Source organism: Pipra filicauda, unplaced genomic scaffold, assembly GCF_003945595.2.
Source record: "Pipra filicauda isolate LSUMZ 115617 unplaced genomic scaffold, ASM394559v2 scaffold386_size940508_pilon, whole genome shotgun sequence".
Lineage (NCBI taxonomy): Eukaryota > Metazoa > Chordata > Aves > Passeriformes > Pipridae > Pipra > Pipra filicauda.
Window position 1 is genome coordinate 424,710 of NW_024104516.1, and position 16,439 is coordinate 441,148.

The following is a 16,439-nucleotide window of genomic DNA, read 5'->3' on the forward strand; positions in this document are numbered from 1 at the left end:
GAGGCGCCTCCGACGCTTGGAGCCGCGGCCCCCGGGTGGGAGCGCCCTGGCAGCGCCGGCCCTCGGCCCCCCCGTTGCCGCCCCCCTCCCTGCCCCAGCCCAGGGACACAAACTCCGAAGCAAGCCGCCCCCACGGCGGGAGGCAGGGCAGGGCAGGGCGCCCGGGGACCCCGGCGCGGAGCGAGGGGCGGGGAGGGGGCCGGTGCGTTACTTAAACCGCTGGTGATGGTCGTGCCCCTTCCAGTTCGTTACCTTGGTCGAAAGTCGATGCACTAAAGCAAAGGTCAGCTCATTATGCAGGGGATCGGGAAAGCAGTAGCCACTTAAACACGGAGGAACTAAAGTGATGCCCATCGTGGCGGGCAGCAAAGGGACGGAGATGAAATTCTTTAAAGGCGCAAATACATTATGGTTAAGAATGACAGTGCTCCGGTACTTAGTTTCTGAAGTGACAGAAAGCTGCTTCAGTGCCCTTTGAAAAGCCCTGTGCGGTTCTTCCCTTTCTTTTTGCACGCATACTTATGAGGACTTGCACATCAATACATGAAGAATAGGTGTGCTTATATATGCTCGGCAGTACCAAAAGCTGTGAAAGAAAACGAAACACCACACTGTGTTTTAAGGATTTGAGCCTCCCTTTGTCTCCGAGGGAGGAAAAGAAAGATAAAGAAACCCCCTTGTTGGCTCCTGATTAGATTATACAGCTTCATTCTTCTTCATTTTCTCATCTTGCCTTGCTTCATTTGCACGATCATGCGATGTCATTTACAAGCTTTGCAAAGTAGAAACAAGATCTTGTACTTAACCTTTGCTTCTCTGTGCAAGATGACCTAGTTGCAGGCAGGAGGTAGTTAGGAATTATTGGAATTTTTTCAGTGATTAACAGTGCTGGTGTTAGTGGAAACGGTAACATTGTTTACCTGAAAATTCCCACTGAGTGCTAAATACACTTTAATACATGACTGCTAGAAAAGACAAAGTGCATAGAAATGACTTTTCATATGCATTTTGCTTTTTTTTTAAGTTATATATCTGGTCTAATTAAAAAAAAAAACAAAACCAAAACCAATTGAGAAATTCAGGCCACCACTCTTTTCTGTAGTGCACTGAGGCGGTGCAAGATTGAGAATGCTGCTTGTTCAGTACTGTATGTGCTGAAGGGGAAAATTAAAGATGTATGTGTGTTCACATATATGTATATGCTTATTATTCTTTCAATTTCTGCCCGTATGGCAATATCATTTAGGGGCTTGCTAATAATTTGAGGGAATGCTAAAAGGATGAGGGGAGAAAAGAAACATGGTTGTGGAGGTACCAGCTACGATTCCTTAGAAAGCATTTTAAAATCACACCTTTTGCCAGCTTTTAAAAAAATTACCTTAGATCCAGTCAAAGGGTGATGGTGTAAAAAGGCAGCTTTCTCTGGAGAAATAAGTCTCGTTGAAGAAAACGAAAGGTGAAGTGGTGGAGCTGCCACTTAAGGACTTCATAGGGAAGTCCAGGAGCCTCTCCAGAAGTTAGGTAGCTGATTTTACGAAAAGAAGGATGTTCCATGTCATAAGAAGGCATTTCAGAACGTTTACTTGAAAACTCTAAATGTCTTTGCTTTTCTGTGTTTATGAGACATTCTGCTATCTGACAGCATTTTTAAGCATTTAATTCCTTTCATTATTAATTCTTCAGAGAGGTGTTCCCATTTGCTTCTGTAAGCCTGACAGAAGCATTTCTCTTTCCGGCTGAGCAGGGTTAGACACAGTTCCTGGGGAGCCCCTCACTGCATCTCTAAGCATCAGTCAGAGGGAACTGGGTGAGGAGTGGGAGGGGCAGGGTGTTCCTCACCTGCCTTTCTAGGGTGTCCCCAGCCCCTGCTGGCTTAGCCAGATGAGAGTGAGAATTTGATTCTCAGGTTTGTATCCTTCAGCATTAGCTCCATTCAGTTTTGCAGTTATTTTGTTCTAGTCTAATACCTTTGTACGTAAACGTTGCAGTCTTTATGGTGACCTCATATCAGCTTTTTTGTTACTTTGTCAGCTTTTTGTGGCATCATCCCTGCTAAAAGTGGAAAAGAGCTTTTAGGGCAGGTCAATTAGTCAATCCCAAATGAAAGCATTGCTCTCTAATTTTGTGAATTAGAAGCGTCAAAGGAAGGAGAAATGATCACTTCGTTCAGACACTCAATAAATGTCACTACAGTCCACAGACATCCACACCCTTCTCCTCTACCCCAGCTAGCCCATACACCCTCATCCTCTCAGTTTTAATTTTTATTCTCTCAGTTTTCCTTGAGCCAACCCAATTCCAGTTAGTAGTATAAGCAAAGCCAAAAGCCCAGCATGGTTGGATTTTTTCCACTTCTTTTGAAACACCAAACCACAATCTTGCTGCTAACACTCTTGCGAGGCAATTTTTCTGGGATTTTGCTTAGTTGTATGATACCATGTGGTTTCAGTGGACAGTACTGTGCCTCACAGAGACATAAACAGAATTCCAAAGAAGCAATTAGCTCACAGTATTAAACAAAAAGTAGTTCAACGCACAGTTTTTTAATATACTAAAAGTAAAAATTAAACATCTTTCTAGCTTGACCAAATGATTTTTCAGTTTTGTTTCCTGACTCTTATTAAAGTCAGAAAGGTGAAAGATGGGTGAAAGATTTCAAAGTTTAACCACAGGAAGGAATAAGAAAATAATTCTGTGGATCATGACATCAGCAATGTAAAGAGAAGTACAGGGAAGTAAGAGACAGACTAATGTTCACGAATATAAGTCCTGTGGTGCTCAGTGCTCACCAGTGGTCTCTGTAGCATGGGGGGTATTTGATGAATTATGTCCATGTCTCCTTGATCCATTTAAGAAGGTAGCTATTGCTTTTGTTATAGCTGTATCTACCATGAAGTCTTTTTTTCTTTTCTTTTGGTTGAAGTAGATAGAGTGGTTCATACTGCAGCACTTCTAGGTTACAAAAACATGGATGGTCCATGGAAAAGCCCATAAAAATGGAAAGGGATTGTAACTTTCTTAGTAACTTTAAATGAAGAAAGGCTGTTTCTTTAAGAATCCAGGAACATGAAGCATCATATGTGAAGGGAAAATTGCATGTTAAATAAGTTAAAAGTGTAGCCATATAGATGGCCATCCTTCCTGCAAACACCTCTTTGGTCTCTACTGGGCTGAGCCTTTTCTGGCCCCAAAATTCCCCATTCAGTTACCAAATGACAAGTACAGTGTGTCCATTTCTTCTGGTTGTTTCTTTCTGTGGTCACAGGACCTTGTTCAGGCTGTTTTCCGATAAAAACAATTTGATTCTGAGTTTTTAAAATCTGCCATAGTAGGAGCCAGAAGGTGAATAACAAAATCTACATGTTGGTGTGGTATGTTCATGTGCTTGGAAAGAAAAAGCGAAAATGGGGAGGGAATAGGACTCACATGCTCACGGGCAGAACAGAAAAAGCTGGGCAGCATGTGTAGTGCACTTAAGGACCTGAGTTAATGTGGTACCAGAAGGGATTTGACTCCGTGAGGCCTATGACCAAGACACAGGCAAATGGTTTAGAGGGAGCAGAGGCAGTCTGAATTAAAGGGAATAGGGTACTGGGAGCAGTTATTAGGAAAGTGGTAGTTTGAGGTGGGGAGGTTCTAGGGACCTTTGTTGTGGAACACAAAACAGAGGGTTTTAAGAGCTTGAGCTTCAGCAGAAAAGTTCCTGAGTAGGAAGAAGAGTTTGTGAAAAATGAGAATTTTGAGGAATAAAAATTGACGTGTTTTGGAGATGAGAGCTGAGGATGGTGTGTTATCACAGCACATCCCCTCCTCCAGTATTTTCTATCCAGAATGTGATGTGGCAACAGGGACATGCATATTGATCTCCTACTTCTGAGGTAGGCCAGCTTGTTCCAGTCTCTGCTTTACCACTGTTGCTGAAGCTCACATGCACTGGATTCGTCCACACTATGTCCATTTAGAGAGAATTCTGTAGCAGAATCACCAGCTCGCCATTACTGGAGTACCCGACAGCAGGCTGGATCAGGCAGTCCTTGTTCAGCAAAGATGCTTGTTGAACTCCACAGGAGTTTTCAACAAATAAAAACAGCAGGACCAAAGTTGCAACACTGCAGTGAAATAATTTATATCACTGTTGTGCAAAATATGACTAAAACAACTTTGAAAGATGTGTGTGTGATGTATAAAGGCATTTTATTTCTGTAAGAAAAAACAACTTGTTAGTGTAGGTAAGAATAATTTCATGGCCTTTTACTGTTTTTTTAATATACTGGAATTGCTATTTCTGCATATAATGACAATAAACCAAATAGTTTTAGGGATTAGGGTAAATGAAATGGTATTTCTTGGTTACAATGTGCTTATGTTGCAGAAAAAGGTTATATTTTGATTAAAACATCAAATGTAAATGTTTCCAGATGTTCAAGCATTGTTACTCAGTGTGATGTTAGAGGTAGAAGTGAAAAAGTCTCACCTTCATCTTACAATTGCCTTTTTCAATGTTTTTTTCCCCCAAACCTCTTTATATATCACTATCTTTTTAATTGTCTGCTTTTCATTCCCTTATTTTCAAATACGTGCTAGTTCTCCTGCTCCGAATACTTTTTACACACAACTGAGACATTTTCATGTTTTAAGACTGTAAAGCATAGCAGCTTTCTCAATGTCTTTAACTTATATAAATTTTATATCCCTATTCAAAATTTCCAATATGCTCCATCAGTTGTTATCCCTATCAGCTGCCAAAGTATTAGCATCAGTTGGAATAAAATGAATAACCAAGCAATTGCAGTCAGCATAGTGGTTAATTGGCTGTGCAGTTGGATATGCATATTAGGAAGTTGGGTTTCTATATTATTGTTTCTGTCGGTATGGCTTCTCAAAGAGGCAGACAGTCTTCAGCAGTATTGCGGACAGTCTGGAGTACTGTAATCAAAAGTGGAATGTTGCTCATGGATTTCTGATAAGCATCTTTATACAAGTCCCACTGCCTTGGTACATGCATAGCTATTGATTGACTGGGGTGCCTTTACAAGAGCTAAATAAATAACAACACTGTTGTCACTTATCAGCAATACTACTTTCGCCTCAGCCTGTGGTAACCATGTTTTTCTAGATTTAAAGCATGTTCTATTGTTCTTTTAATCAAATACTGTTTGAAATTAGTTATCAGAAGAAATTAATTTAGCATTCAATGCAGTGTACTTCCTGCTGTTTCTAATTTTCAAAGATGGATTTTTTTTCTGATAGTGAAAAGTTGGCTTTAAGGGAAATTTCCTTCTGTCTCTCCATTTTACTCCAAGGGAGAACTCTGTAGACAGAACTGCTGTGCCCAGTGTACATAAGCACAACCAATTCTACAGTCCTAATATTTTGTCACCTTTCTCACACAGATGGCTATTACTATGATTAACCATAGATAATATGCTTGATTATTGTATTTTCAATGGATCATGTAGTGTAGTTCACTGAAGTTTATATTTCATCTCCTTGGACAAACCTTGCAATAGTTCTTAACCTTTCTGAGTAATCAAGATGACATTACTGACCTCTTTCTTGTCTTTCCCCGGATTCAGTTAATTTATCTCTCTGCTATTAAGTTTGATGTCCTTGGGTCTGTCACAGTATCTGTAACGTGTTTTTCTAAGCTAACAACTTCCTTTCTAGTTTGTAAATACAGTGTAGGCAGAGCTGATAGATCTCGCTGTGATAATAAGCTGAGTTGTGAATGTAGCTGTGATTATAAGTAGAATGGAACAGTAGAAAGTAGAAAGGAAGGTTTATTACAAATAAAACCACCGTTCTATAAAGTTAAAAGTAACAAATATAAAGAAGAGAGGCCATGTACTTACCATCATTTAGACATTATTTTCTTTCTGAATAGCTACATGGATGTCTGGCAGTACTTTCCCCACCCTTCACATAACATTTGTGCACAAGCGTGTACATGAACACACATGCATATCACAGATGTTTCCTCATAATGAGAAAGTGGACATAGTAGTAAGCCAAAAAAGAGAGCATTTCTCTAAGAGTTGAAAATGTTGAAAAACTAGTCAGTGACAGTATTCATTAACCACAGAAGTAATTGATCAGAACAAGAGAATTAATTATTCCCTTTCACCTTAGCTGACAGAAAAAAGGAGCCAGTGAAATAAAAGGGGAAAGGAGGAGGGAAGAAGTAGCGCTGCTGGATGTCAGCACAGGATTGGAATAAGGTGGTAGGGAGGATGCCACGCCTAGCAGCAGTCAGCATCTCTGGCCCACAATTACTGAATCAGGGTAGAAAACTGGTTTTGAATTTCTTTAACCACTAAACTGGCCTAATGGACCAAAATAGCCCAGATTAAGGGTATGACTGGCACATGCACTGTAGGTAGCATAAGAGTCAAAAAGCTTTATTTCTGGGGCTTGGTTGGTTAAAAAAAAAGTACAAAAGTACATGATATCTGTGATGCTGAATCTCAGAAGGCCAGACAAGGTTGAAGTTGAGGCAGGGTTGTTCCACATATTTGAACTGTAAATGGCACAATGACAAGTCTTCATTTAAAATACATAGATAGGTGTTTCCTGAAGAGCTTGCTGATTTGCTCAGATCATTCTGGTGTTCTGGAGCCATAGAGGGGGATGCCCTCAGACACTCACTCCAAAATGACAGAAGTGTTAACTCTTTCTTTAGCTCTCTTTTACTGCAGCTGTATATGCAAAGAAATGCCAACATGCTTCTAAAGCAAGTTGACTGCTTTCTAAATATTTTCTTTTATCCCTGCATATCTGCAACTGAATTAGGGATTCTCTAATTTACTTCATTAATTCAGCTCATCTGCATTTGTAAAATAAAGAACAGAGAATGACTAGACTTGGAGAAATTTCAAAAAAACATGACAAACTTTCTCCACCTTGAAGAAGAGTCAGATGTAGTCTTAATGCATGTTTACATTGCTGAATCACTGGGGTTGGTTGACTTTCTCAGTGACAGGAGTTCTAGAGCACTGGGAAGTAGGTGGAGAGGAGATAAGGAGAAATGGCCATAGGCTTGCCTGGCTGACCAGTGGAGATGAAGAGATGTGACGGAACAGAGTGCTAAAACAGGCACTGTTTCTAATCATTGACCTAGGCCTGATTTGATTTTATTGAGGTCAAGCCTAAAATTTTCACTGCATGACCTGATCTGTTTTGCCTGTCTCAGATAAATGTGTCTCAAGCCCACAACACTTCTGCCGTGGTCCTCCTCACTAAAACAATGCTGTTTAAACTGTTAACAAAATATTGCAAATAATAATGCAAACACATGCACTTTTAAAATAGGTTTGGTGCAGTTAGTGGATGTGTTCACTTTATTTCACATGACAAGAATTATGAGGGAGCTTTTAGCGAATATAATGAATTGCCATATTTATGGAAAACATATGAGCATGAATTGAATCATGCCGTTATTTTGGGTTTGGATATTCAGTGCCCACAGAGAGGAGTTTAGAAGTTGTGACAAAACAACAGATGTGAGATTAGCCCCTTTGGCTGTGTCTAAATGGATGCGTCCTAAAATCTTGGTGTCCCAGTTGGTCAGAACATGCTGTGGCTCCCATCCAAGCCCCATCCTTCCACTCATCCTCTTCTCAGGCTGGCTTGTGTTTGCAGTTTGCCTTGCTGTGGATTTTAAATCTGCTTGGGGCATGCACCCCAACTCTGGCATTCAGAGAAGCTCTCGAATACTGCATTTGATTATTCTAAAAAAAATAGAAATGTTGTGAATGTCCTTCTTCCTAAATAATCTGCTATATAAAGAGAGGTTAAATAAAACATTATATGGGCAAGGAAAGGAGAGGGTGAAGACTATAATTATCTTATTACTTGAAAGTTTTTCCAAGAAACTTTTTACTGCTTGGAAATTCTATGGAAGTTGCAAGAGTGTTATTGTTCCCTTTATCAATTAGAAGACTTTATTTTTCAAGTCCTGTGTTTAAGACACATATAGAAGAACATATAAGAAATAGAGTTTCGTTAGAAATTGTTATCTAGAAGGTGTTGTGTATGAGGGTATATAGGCCAAGTTATCATTTTGACTGTGCTGACTTCTGATAGAAAACCAGTAATTCACTAAGACTGAAGCCAGAACAATTTTTATGATGATGATTTTTAACTTTTGTAGAATTCTCATGTTAGTTCATAAAGCTTGCTTTTCATCAGTCAGCATGATTTGACAGCTTTAGCTGTTGTCTGATGTAAATACAGTAAAATCCACTGCACAGCATTTAGAAGGAGAAGCTGGTGAAGAAAGAGTAGTAACAACATTATTTTGCAGCAACAACAGCAAAAACAAACATCTCATTTTGAGATGTTTGACTTTCTTACTGTGCAAGACATTGCAAAACTCTAGTTAAGTATGCAGATAAAAGAAGTTACTGGTCTGCTAAGAACAGCGGTTTGTAAGTACCTAACCTGGACACTTAACTTGCAGTAGCTGGCAGTTATTTTGCGAGTTGTATGATTATCTAAATGAAAACACAGTTCCCACGTCAGTGTGCAGGAGCTTAGCTTCAAAGAGCCTTAGGTTGGAAAAGGTAAATAATTAAATTGGGGAAAATATGTGATGCATCTGCTAGATATCAATAGAGGCAGTTACTTCATAAATGGCAGTTGTTAATGCTGATATAAATTGCAAGTGACTCACTTGAAGATTCCTGAGATCCTATCTGTTCATTGTTCTTTGAGGATAGAATTTGTGCATCAGGGAATTTATGCCTTAGATTAGGGAAGGTGGATTTCAGTGCAATCAATGTATATTATATTACTTTTGTTGACCCTTGGATTATGGACAACTGTCAGTATTTCAGTACAAGGTCACTGCTCATCCTAAGATGGTCATAGCAAGTGTGCTGAGAGTAAATTAATATGTCAGGATTTTGCAAGTATTTTGTGTTTGTTTCAAGTCATTAACTTGATTTCAACTGGCTGTTTGATAATCACTCTCCTCCCTATTTCCTTTTTCCGAATGTAATTACTTCAACTGGAAGAAAAACTAAAAAAGAAATAATTATATGTATTCTAGGAATAAATTTGCATATGCATATAGTGTGTGGTGGTACTCTTGTCTTCTGTAGGGGTCAGTTAACTGCAAAAGTACAGTTTGCAGAAAAATGGAAAATCAGAGGGAGAAAAGGAGCAGTCATTATTGCTAAATGAACCTCAGTGTAAATGAGTTCAACTTTGCTAAAGAAATCCCTGTTTCTAACTGTCATGTCAAAAACTGGCATACATACATTAACCCTTGTCCCGCATATGCAGTGGTGTCTCTCCAGCACTACTGCCTGTCTTGGCCAGAGGCTCGTCTGGAATGGTTATTCCTATTTCACAGAGAGGAGCTGAAACACAGCGAATCAGCTTTGCATTCGTTCCCTCTTGAATGATTCAAAGAAATCACAGTGGTCAGATTGGCCACCTGAAAATTCCCTCTGTGTCTTCTGTGCACTTGCCCGTGATGTAAGAGACGGATCTGGGACATGGCCAGGGTGTGTAACACTCTGTTGTCAATTGGCATAGCTTAAAGCTGATTCCATGCTGGTTCAGCATATGCCATGCCTCAGTCATCCCTCCATAAGCAATTCATTGGGCAGTGCTTTCCCCACCGCTGCGTGTCAAACAGAAAACAGCACAGCAGAGGTTAAGGACTATTCTGTTCAGCCTTTGCTTTTGTTAATGAATAGACATCCGGTTTGAGTACACACAGCTTTACCTACCTAAATGTGACAAGCATCTCACCATAAGTCGCACAGCAGCCTGAAATGGGAAAAGGAATTAAACAAAGATTCAACGAGTTCTGTATTGCTGTTTCATTCTATTGTATTGTGCCAATACTATGATGCAGGGCCATTAAAATAATGTACTAGTTACTGAGCAAAAGCCATTCTTCCTTCCTTTTCTGTGTACGTCATACTGTGGGATTCATAGAACTGATATGTGGGGAAAAAATGTAGAAAAAGGGGGATGCAAAGACATGAGAAAGGGGAAGGAGAAAAGGAAAATGGGTCAAGCATACAGAGCATTCTTTTATTTAAGAAAAACAGAAATATTTTCTTACTGTGAATATTTCTGTTGGTTTTTTCCCCTCCTCCACATGGAGTATTTCTGCAGTTATTTGGTTTGATTTTTTATAGAGCTATTGTAATTATTTTAGATGTAAAAAATGCATAAAATGCTGATCTTTGTGTGTGCTGATACACCAGACTTAGAACTCTCATGCCTTCACAGATAAGGCTTGCCTGTCTTTTGGTATAAGTCAAATCTTTCCAAACTCCCCATCGTTGCTCACATTTTTGTGTCCATATGAGGGGCAGTTGCCTTAAATATTGTTCTCTGCTTGTCTTGTAATTCCAGTGGCTCACGGTGTCTGATGTCTATTAAGTGAGAAGGGCAGTCATAATGCATTGAGTCGAGATTTGAACTGGTGGCTTCACCTCCTGTCATTTTGTTTTACAGATATTGTTTGCCATTTAAATGTTCCCTCTCCATGTAATTGCTCTGGATGTTTGAATGTTGGCATCAGTAGGCAAGGTATTTTCTCTCTGTTCCGCGAGTGAAAGTGAATGAGGTGAGGATTTCATTCAACGAAGACAGCTTTGTTGAAAAGGATTAGTTGCTTTCATTACTGTAGGACTGTTAGCATAATTAGCAGTTCATCAGAACGATTTCACAAGCCATTTTTTGTGACAATGACTGGGGTAAAGCTTTCCAGATTGTAGTCAGTCTGTCTGATTGAGCAGGACTGTAATACCAAGAGATGTGAAGAGCCAACAGTCACAGAGGGAAGGTCAGCATTAACTTTCTTTCATTTAATATTTGTTTGGGGTTTTTGTTTTTGGTTTGTTTTTTTCCTTAAGTAATACATCATGCAGCGAATGTTATAGTTTTCAATATTTGTATTATGGTGGCATCTCTAAATTTCAGTCAGAGGCTGTGAGCCCATTGTGCTAAGCAGATGGATTGAATAGAAAAAGACAAGAAAGCTGAGGAAATAATCACTCTTTACTGCTGACAGTACTCTCCAGGGTAGATTTCAAAATAGCTCAAGAGCTGTGTAAAATTAATAAGCTGTTCCTCATGTACTGAAATCCTCTTTCATTTTACATTGGCATGAGGGACCTCTGTAGAGAGGAGGGGCTACAAATAAGATTTGCAAGAGGTTGGGGTTGAAGATTGTCCCCTAAAGTCCAGATTTTACTGAGTCTGATGGGTGAGTGCACACTAACTGTATGCATTAAAACGGTCTGTATGGAATTTGTCCACTACAAAATCTCTGCATCAATGAGGTCTGTTTAGTCCCTCAGAGCAAGGTTTATTGGGAATAAAATTTGAATCAGTGTCCTTTTGTTTCTTTAGCATCTTTGTAATTTTTTTCACTGATATCTGGAAGAGATGAGAAATCAGAGAGCTTTATTCTTATCTAATAGAAATTTAATAGTAATGAGATATTTTAGTAGGTCTTTGAGGTTTTAGGTCAATTTGTATTCTCTGATGTGGAAAGATGTTCCCTTGGACTCTATCTTTGCAGTGTGGCATTAAGTTTTCAATTTTATTGAGGCATTTTTAAATGTTATTTTTCTCATACAGTTACAGATGTAACACTGAATCATAACTAGAAAGGAAAACAATTATTACCTGTCATGGATAAAACCTTGAAATAATAAATACCACATCACATTTTACTGCTATCATAAATAATTTTTCAGCACATGTCCATAGGCTCAATTTATTGTATCATATTCACTTAAATATGTTTATGAAACGATCCTTACACACACACACACATACACACGCACATTTTATCAAATTTCAGATTCCTTGATTAATGGCACAGACCTTTTTTGCTACATTGCACAGTCTGTCATACCTCTAATTCAATTTTAAAATAAAGGTATTCTTAGATCTTCTTATAATAAGACTATTTGTCTTTCTACAGTTATACCTCTTTTGCTTATTTTCTTATAGAATGGATTAAGATTTAATAGTGATGTATTTCCTAATAAACAGAACTAGAGGACAGCTTATTCCATTATCTTAGATATGCCCTAGTTACATCTTCATTGGAACCCATTAAATATTCTTGGACAGTACTTAGCAATATATAAAAGGTTTCTTGTTTTTGATTTCAGCAGAGACATCAATCTAAATGTTCTGGGCTGTATTGCATAATTGTCAAGGAGTTAAATATGCACAATGAAGGTACAGTAGTTAAAATGTATTGGTGTACATCTAATGTTTACAGATAACCCTTTTAAAGAAGTCAGGATGTATTGCCATGTTCAGCCATTCTATCTTAATTCTAAATCGCTGCCTCTGTGTTTCCGGTTGCAGTCAGTCAGTCAAAGACCCTGTAGAACATTTACCTTGCAGCTTTGCAATTTTAATTATCTGATCAAGTGTATTAAATTGTGGTAGAGGTAAAACCAATTACAATTTCTCAGAAGTTCATATCTTATTAGTAGTTTTCTGGGAAATGGAACCCAAGTTTATAGCAGATTTGAGAGGAGAGGACTCTCTTTTTCTTGTTGCCCACTTCCTCTTTGCATTTCAGATTTGGATCTTCAGGTAGTGTTATCACTGGCGCTCGGTGTTGCTGTATCAAAGTGCTGTGTTTTGGCCAGTAAACTTGTTTCAGGTCTAATTTGAATATACAGACTGTGGCAGATTCACTAATATAGTAATAGCATGCAAAAGAAACTCTCTCTGATGTCATTACCCAGATACTCTGAAATTAAAAAAATGGCATATGGTTTAACTTCAATACTGTATGAGGTTTCTACCTACAGTGTTTACAGCAGTAGTTGAATGGACCATGTTCTCACCTAGCTCATACTGCTGCCAGCTGTGGCTTTCAGGCCACCAGGCTCTTTTCATCAGGTCTGGTCGTGAGGTGTGAGGATGCTGCTGACTATGGTCTAGTATTTAGGTGCCAGAAACATCTAGGTCAGATCCTCTCCTAATAGAGATAGTGGAAGCTGTATTTTTCAGTGTTTAATGGTCATACCTTCCAGGAAGATTGTCCGTTCAGGTTGGTATCTAAATGGTTTTTTATAGCATTTGTGCTGGCAGATCTGTTGAAAATGCAGGACCCTTCAAATATCTGTGAGAGTTATCTAAACAAAGGTGTGATTGCACAAGTGGATAAAACTTATTCTTCATTGTCACGAACTCCAAAACTAGGAGAACATTACTGCTGGATCAGTGAGCTAATGCTCTGCCTCCAGCATGACCAGCATCCCCAACTGGTAGATGTGGTGGGAAGCTAATGCCACACAAGATATGGACAGTCCTGTTTAATTTAAGAAAGCAGATAAGGGCATTCACTGCTGCTTGTTTTATGTTCTTGGGAATCATATGTAGCAATGGATAAAATTGTATATGTTGAACACCGTTGCCCAGATAGACAAGTGAATTGTCCCTGAAGTGAAAAGTGCACATGCTGAAATATTATCCAGGCATTTTGGCAATTTAAAAGATGTCATTTTATATGCTGGGTATTTCTTAAATGTTCCATTAATTTAAGGAACTCTCTATATAAATGCTAATTTAATTAAAATGTCTTTGTATCTTAAATATAAATGAAAACAACAGGCTAAAGGCTTGCTGAAAGTTAGCATGGATGTCTGCTTATGCATAATTTTTCTTATCTTCTGCAGCATTGTCTTTCTTTTTTTCTTTAAATGAACAATATGCGAGAACATATCCTGTCTTGTCTTTTAAAATTTCTTTTAGCAGAATATTTTTGACAGGCCACTTTTGCTTTTGGAATTAAAATTTCCCCCACAAATGGTTAGTAAGGATAACAAAACATTGTGTTTTAACTTAGTAGACATGATGATGATACCAGTTGGCATTTAGCTGTCCCATATACTAATTCATGCATGTGAAATAAAATGATTATACTTGGAATTTCTGGTCATTTATCCAGTCTCTATCAGAGAAGATGACTTTAAATGAAAAAAATCTATAATTTTTGTTTTCCTTTACCAATAATTCTTTATTGAGAGAGGAAAGCAATGCTTCACCTCCTATGTAAATATGCTTTTCTAAAAATACATCTACGTAAGGGCCAAATCAGTCATTTTCAGGTGTTGTAAATATAAGTTGGGAGCCTTGAAGGAAAGTAGAGTCCACAGAAGAAGCTCAGATTCTTTATCCATGAGATTGTGTGGACATACCAGACACACCAGTTTCATCAGCAATGATACCAGTCCCTTGTTAAGATAGTTCTCTGGTTGTGTTACAAACCTTCAGCTGTATTGAACTGTCATTCTTTGCAATCTGTACTGGATTCAAAATTATGGCCCTTTGAAGCAGAATAGTCTTCAGTCATGCCCACACACTTGTGTATATATATATATATATATATATATATATATGTATGTATGTGTGTGTGTGTGTGTGTGTGTGTGTGTATTTTCCTTTTAATATGACATAGTGTCATGGTTTAACCCCAGCCATCAACCAAGGCCCACACAGGCACTCACTCACTTCCCACTGGTGGGATGGGGGAGAGAATCGGAAAAGTTAATCTCGTGGGTTGAGATAAACACAGTTTAATAAGAAAAGCAAAAGCCATGCATGCAAGCAAAGCAAATCAAGGAATTTGTTCACTCCTTCCCATGGGCAGGCAGGTGTTCAACCATCTCCAGAAATGCCGGGCTCCATCGTGTGTTAAGGTGACTCGGGAAGACAAATGCCGTCACTCTGACTGTTCCCCCCTTCCTTTTACTTCTCCCGGCTTTATGTGCCGACACCATATGGTTTGGAATATCTCTCGGGTCAGTGGGGATCAGCTGTGTCCCCTCTTGTGCACCCCCAGCCTGCTTGCTGGTGGGGTGGGATGGGAAGCAAAAAAAGCAAAAAAGACCTCAACTCTGTGTAAGCACTGCTCAGCAATAACTAAAATACTCCTGAATTACCAGCACTGTATCCAGAACAAATCCAAAACGTAGCCCCATACTAAGTACTAGGAAGAAAGAAATTGAAAGAAATTCCCAAGAAATTGAACTCTATCCCAGCCAAAAGCATTACCTATTGCAAGCTTTAAGACAGTTAACTTCGATAACTTGACTGAAGTAGCAATTCCGATGAAATATTTAATGATCTAGGTTCTGATCTCCTTTATCCTTTACAATTATTTACTTGTGTTTAGAATCTACAATCTTATCTCAAAAGCTGTTCTTGCATATAAAGGTGTGATTTTAGTTGTCTGTGAGTCCCAAGTAATTGCACAATTGTATTCACATGGTGAATTTTACCAGTAGAGGGGTGGGAAGTTAGTTTTATTGCCGTTGGCTCCTTACTGGTTAATGAAAAATTCCTCTCTACCTCCTGTAGGGTTGGTAACAATATTGAGTAAAATATTTCATGAATGAATGGATAAGGAATAATATTCTGTAATTGTTATTTAAAAAGGGATTTACATGTATTGCTCTTAGGTCAGGCAGTTGCAACAGTGTCATCCACTGCTTTAAAATACAGCTAAGCCAAAGGGTCAGTGACAGCATGAGGCTATTATTTCTTCAGAGATTTTAATGTCTTGTTTGACTGTGGCAACAATCTCTCCTTTCCGGTTACAATATGCTTTTTTTCTTTTTCTTTTTTTTTTTTTCTTTTTTCTCTAACAATAGAATGTAGTAAAGCATGAATCTGGTTGGCACGTTTGATCTCTCATGTTTTAGGCATCTGTGGGAATGATAAAGTAGCTGCTCTGTTCGTATAATTCCCATTGATGCATAGGCATGTTTGAGACAACAGGCTGAATTTAGATCCAGATCTCCGATGGCTGAATTGACTAGAGGGAAACCTGTAATTGCAACATGGATTCAGAGCAATAATGACAAATAATTACTGTTTCCAGAAGGGAGACAAAGGTTTGTAATTTCATGTGCACTATTAGTGCACACACTATCGTTGCCTTGTGTACTGTGGTAAGACAGATCTTTTCATCTACCTTCCTCTAGCTTGGGCGATTTTGAAGTGCCTATATAACCTCAAATTCTTTTTGACATTTTTTCTACTTCACAATCAACTTCGGTTGTAATGGGTATTTAAGTCTCCATAGAAGACTCGTAGCCCTGATATTCATTTAGTAGAAGAAACATGAAAGTGTCGTCTGTGTACGTTGTTAAAGGCTTATTTCCATTCTAGGGTCAGAAAAAGTGATTTTTCCACAGCAGATAGAATAGAAAGTGCTGTTTCCAGGTTCCATAATCAAGACAAATACAAGTGCCTGTTGCCATGCACCATATATTTTCCACATTATAGTAATGGATGCACTGCTGCCACCTGCTTTGTCAGGACTTCCAGCTAATTGGAATAAGTTATGTGTGTTCCAGTTACTCTTACGGTCTATAAAAGGCTGCTTTGTTCTAAACTAGATAATAATTTTTGATGGATTTCCTTATGGTAGCAGA

The 16,439-nt window shown here is 38.7% G+C and overlaps 1 protein-coding gene across 14 annotated transcripts in view; it reads left to right on the forward strand.

Annotated features, from left to right (window-relative positions):
• NRXN1 (neurexin 1) overlaps positions 1 to 16,439 on the forward strand; it is a 708,974-nt gene that overhangs the window by 424,703 nt on the left and 267,832 nt on the right. The window lies entirely within an intron of this gene.